The following is a 6,000-nucleotide window of genomic DNA, read 5'->3' as shown; positions in this document are numbered from 1 at the left end:
CTGTTTGCCCATCACAGGAAGATTTACTAGGGGAAAAATATAGGCTGATTAATTATGCAGCCGGTTTGGTCCATTATATCATAAAACCCAGCTGTGTAGGACAACCTTGGAGATGCTACCTCTCCAGCATTATCTCAGCCCGGAACCAGGCGCCTGGAGCCAGAAGAAGGCGTCTCGGCACTGAATCCTCGCTGCCGCGCGGAGCGATAGCATCTTCCGAAACCCACCTTTTCCTTTTGAGATTAGGAGTGCGGTGAACTTTGATATTGTACCACCGCTCATTTCAATCGGCAGGCCCCTCGCCGGTGTCACCGGAGGCCTCGGGTTCATTCAGAGAGCTGCGGCAGCTCGCGAGGGGAGGAGGGAAAACAGCCAAAGACTCTCCTTGAATATTAATGAAGCATCAAAGCTTTTAGCTGCATGGCCGTGTCTGAGCGCGACTGCTCTCCAGGGCTCTGCTATGCTTGGCACAATAAAGCCTTGGTAATTATTTCCAATAACTAATTTAGATTATCATTAGCCCCACATTGGAGGCACAGAGAATGCTGCCCTTTCAAACACTTGAACCACTGAGCCTCAAAAATAAAACGTTCGCTCTCTGCAAAGAGATCTTTGCCAGCTCTAATAAATTAGAATATATTTGTGTGCGTTAGCGCCTGTGGTGGCTCAGGATAATGAGAGCAGGTTGTGTCTGGGAACGGAGGAGAAGGCGGCACCTCCTCTGCCCCCCCGCTCCGCACCGTGCGCATTCCTTCGGGCCCCAATTTGTCCCCATTATCCTCCCGCACCCCCCAACCTCAAATCACCCAGGCCTGGCAGCCGACCCTGTCACAGCCACTAATAACCCATAAATCATTCCATGCCTTAAAAGACAATTTCTATGTGATGTTAACAGCCTCCTATGCCCCAGCCCTCACTGCCAGCCCTGCACTGCGGGGCTCTGCACCCCGGGGGATGCTCTGCCCTGATCCTGCTCCCTGTCACAGCCAGGGGCTCTGGCAGCTCTGCCCACCCCTCCCTGCCCTGCCCAGGCAAAGCTGCTTGTGCTGCCATCACCTCCAGCCCTGCAAGCACCAGGGGGTCCCAGCACTCTGCTCACCAACACCACGAGGCTGCTCCAGCCATCGTCAGGCTCATAGAATCATAATTTTGGTTGGAAGAGACTCTCAAGAGCATCGAGTCCAACCATAACCCAATGCTGGCACTGCCCCATGTCCCTGAGAACCTTGTCTCCGCTCACGGAGCAGCCTGCCCTGCCTGCTCACTCACTGCACCAGGGGAGGTTTAGATCTCATATTAGCAAACTTCTTCCAGAGAGGGTTGTGAGGCATTGGAACAGGCTGCTCAGGGCAGCGGTGGAGCCACCATCCTTTGAGGGGTTGAACAGACGCAGAGATGAGGTTCTCAGGGACATGGATTAGTGCAAGGGTTGGGTTAACATCTGGACTCGATCATCTTGAGGTTCTCTTTCAATCAAAATGATCCTATGAATCTTTGACTCTTCAAAACGAAGGCAAAACTCTCGGTGCCCCCCAGCCCAGAGCCAGCCCTGCACACGCTGCCTGCAGCTCCTGCCTCTGCCACCGCAGGGGCCTCGAGACCTTGGGTGAATCACTCCAGCTTTCACAGCCTCCGTTTCATCAACCGTGTCATTAGGCTAATGATAATTAATGCCTGCAAAGGGCTTTATGCTCTTCAGCTGGAAGGTGATAGTGAAGGGTAAATTATTGTTATTACCATAAACACAGGGTACCTACCACTTACCGCGGGTGGGACCTGCTTTCTGACTTGCCTCAGCTCTTCTTGGATCAGGACCAGGGTCAGGTGTGAGCTTCGTTTCCTCCATTGCTCCCAGGTGAACCAGCTTTTGAGACAGGCACGGCTGGGGTCTGATCCTTTTTCATGCAAAGACTCAGAAATAAAGGTCGAGCTCATTTTTTGGAGCGCACATACTGCAGCGCCGCTGGGGTGGGATGCGAGAGCTTCCTCCACCACCTCCACGTCCATTGGCCAAGGGGATGATCACCTTCCTCCCACTGGCTTTGGTATCTAGTGGTGGAACCAGCTGAGCTGCACTCCTCTGGTACATAAACACGTGGGTGTGTGCATGGATGCGTGCGCACCAAGAATATGTGTGTGCAAGGAAACACCTGGTGTGTTTCTGGTAGGGATGCTGTGGGCAGAAGGTGGGACAGAAGCTGGCGATGGGATGTGAGCAAACCCTTCAGCCCTTAAGTACTCCTCACTGCCCCCAAAAGAAACCAAGCAGCTCCAGCTGAATCACTTTTCACCAGCAGTTGGTCCAGCTGCACCAGAGCTCACAGGTCCTAATTTCTTTCCAGACTTGACCTGAAGCTGCCCCCCAAATTAACCTCTATGTGTTGCAAACACACTCACGACACTATAAACATGGCATCTTCAAAGACCTTCATAATTTCCATCATTCGTGGGTGGACCAGGAGCACATGCTGCTGGGAGGGGTGTCCACAGCCCCACTGCTGCCCCTGCACCCCTCCTGCCACGGGGCCAGGGGTTGTGCTCTTAGTTCATGAGATCTAAATCATTTTCTACGAAATGTAATTAACTCTCCTCCTTCTCCTTCCCGCCCTGGTTCCTCTCTCTCAATCCCAAAGCGATTTCTTCCAGCCCGTGTTAATGTTCTTGGAGGAAATGGGTTATCTTTCCTATCTTTCCATATGCGCAAAATCGCAGCTCCTACCCCCCTGGCTCAGCACTGCATACTAATAGGGAGGAGGTTGAGATGGAAATGTATCAAAATGCAAGAACTCAGCTTTGTTTTTGCATCCTTAGAAGCCTTATTTTGCTTTTTTGGCCAAACATATTGTGCATTTTCTGTAACAATGAACTTATCACACTTATTATGATAAACTGAGAAAGCACTTTCCACAGTAGACTAAAATCCCGCAGATTGACTTCAGCTCTCAAATATTTTTGGGTACGCGTACATTTTTCCATGGCTTCTCTGACACGGGGAGTTTCCTGCCTGCAGCCGGTCTCTGCATGAACACAACAGTCAATCCCCAAACGACGGGACTTTGTGCTGCTCCTCCAGCACCAGGATGAGCAGCTGATGCCGTGTCCTTGCTCTAGGACAAGGCTGGTCCCAGCTCTGTGACCACCCAAAGCACAAGGGTTTTGCAGCCACCCGTCTGCCAGGACATCCCACCCAACCCGTGCGACCACCCATTGAACTACACCGCAGAAATAATTCCCTGCTTGAACACCACCCCTCAGGTTCCTAATTAGCAGGAGGCACGTTAGAGCCTCTGGAAAACTAAGCCAGGCAGATACCCTGTAGCTTTGATATCCCTGTAGCTTTGCTCTCTTGCTAAGCAAGATGAAACAAGAAATCTCGCTCCCCTGATGCCCCAGCGCAGCTAAGCCACCACTGCGAAATCCCGAGCTAAGCAAACATCTGGAAATCACAGCTGGAGCATCTGCCTGTGTGACAATCAATGAGGACAGCAAACACATCCCCTTGTATCCAACACTGACCAGCTACATCCCAAAACGCCTGCACCGCCGTGATGCGCTCACCCAGCACCACCTCGGCCTCCCCCGTCACCTTTTGCAGACACTCGGCTGCACGTTTCTCTGGACACCAAATTCTCATCCACCACATTCCCACCAAGCAATGTCCCACCACCCATCTCCAGAGACCATGGGCAGAAATATGCTTAAAACACACCAAATACATTAAAAAACTGTTTTCCTCCTTCCCACAGACCGGCAAACCGGGGAGGATGCTGCGTGGGGATAAATCCTCGGGATGCAGCAACCCGCAGCCAGCTTGTCGGCCAGTCCCTTTAAGCACGTTTGGTGGCACAGGGAAATAACCACTGCGTGAAACCCTCTGGAGCTGATTCCTGGGAATCGCGAGTGCCACGCCGTGGTGAGCGCCCGGGAGCACAGAGAGCGCGCCCCACGGATCGCCCCAAGGGTAAGCGCTGGGGCAGCGGGAAGCTGTATTTTGGCACATCACCTCCATCCTTCACCTTCAGAAGTGAAGCGTGCAGAAAAGGAGAGCAGAAATGCCTTTGCTGACAGGTTTGAATTAAGAGATTCCAGCTTTTTATAAACAGTCTTCAGATTTCCTGAAAGTTACAGTGCTGGGCATCATTTGTATGCAGGATGTATTCTGGCTCAAAGGTACCAGAACTAATGCTGTCCTGTTAATGAACTGAGTGAGTAATAGCCATGGGTATAGAAAGCTTATGTCTGAAACTAATCCTAGTTAATGAATCTATTGTTACAGGTATTAAATGGTGACAGGGGGTTTCATCCATCAGCCCTCCATTAATCACAGCGTCCCCGCCTATGCTTATTATTTAGAAGCCAGCAAAGGGATCTTAATGATATTAGTAATAGACTGGTTGCGGTACGTGACCTAGGACAAGCTGGGGATTTAAGGTGATAAGTGTCTGATCACATAAGGCATTTTAGAGGTGATCCAAGCGGCTTTGCTCCCCATGGCATGTTATCTTGTCTCTGCCAGCTTGCCCTGCTGTGAGAGCATCGGAGTGCGGGGCCGCGGCGGCCACGCGGGGACCCCCACCTCGTCTGCTGCTGCCTGCGAGGAAACCTGCGGCTGCAGGGGGTCTGCCCGTGTTCTCCAGCAGCCTCCTCCCTGCAGACACGCGCCGGGCGCCCGAGTGCATGGGGGCACCGCGCAGGGACCCAGCGTGCCCGCGGGGCGCACACACGGGCGCCGGGTGAACCCATCTGCACAAGCAGCCAGGTGTGAGCCCACGTGCGTGAGCACAAATACCCACACACCCACACAGCCTCGGAGCAAATGACTCAAAGGTTTCTCTGGAAAGATGTGATATTCTACGCTGGTTCTCCGTCTGGATGCTCTTGGCATGCACAGGATTCATCTCACCTATCGTGGTCCCCTAAAGTCATGTCTAGTCAGAGATATTTCAGCCCAGCAAAGGGACATCATCATCTCCAGGGCAAGGCAGGCTCTCTGAGGGCCAGGATAGTGTCTAAGGTCAAACAAGCCACCAGCTTCAGGGATGGTCCTTTGCTCCCTGCCTGCCTTTGCTACCCACCACCTGCTCTGCTGGGAGATGTCCTTGCCCAGGGCAGGGGGTTTGGAACTAGATGATCTTTAAGGTCCCTTCCAATACAGACCATTCTATGATTTCACAGGGCCATAATGTGCTGCATCGGCATCAACAAGCTGGGCATGGACCAGCTTTGGAGACCTGCAGGGCTGATCCATCTTTTTGTATTCTCTGCGAGGACTCAGAGCCCTGAATTTCCATGAAAATCCAAGACAGGTAATCTGCCACTTGGTTATATTTTTAGGTTAATAACAGATGTGTAAATATATATATATTTGTCTCATCTTTACAGGTATTCAGAGCCAGGAGCTCACCACTTGCCAGTGTTTAAAACAAGCCCAGATCTAACCTGAGAAGCTGAGCGTAAACCCAGATCTAACCTGACACCTCGCCTTGGCAGCCACACAAACATCACCCTGTTGCTCTGTTATTGGCCCAAGCAGCCCTGTGTGGCTGCAGCCCAGTCCTGTCCCATCCTCAGCCCCATCACCAGCCCAATCCCATCCTTGGCCCCATCATCGTCCCATCCTCAGCCCCATCCCCATCCCTGCTCTCTCCCCACAGCCTCCTCCTGTTCTACTGCCCAGGCTGAGGCTGCAGAGCTTCCCAGGACAACTGACACCCAAATTTGCCCACGAGCAGGGAAGTAACCCCCTCCAGCTCACTCCAAGCCTCCTGCCACTAGAACAATGTGCTTTGGAAGTTGCACTTTGTTGCAGTGTTAAGAAACCATCTTCACTTTCCTGCCTGTTCCAGAGAGAGAAGATGAATGATGGCTCCAAGGGATGCATTACCATAGTCAGGCCCCCAAAAAACAGGAGACTGCCTGGAAAAGCTTGTAACGATAAGAAACTGGTGCCTTTGCTTTGTCAGTCCGCACTCACAGCTTTCTCCCCCATCAAGAAGGAAG

This window comes from Nesoenas mayeri (assembly GCF_963082525.1).
Source record: "Nesoenas mayeri genome assembly, chromosome: 21".
Taxonomy (NCBI): Eukaryota; Metazoa; Chordata; class Aves; order Columbiformes; family Columbidae; genus Nesoenas; species Nesoenas mayeri.
This window is presented reverse-complemented; position numbering follows the sequence as displayed.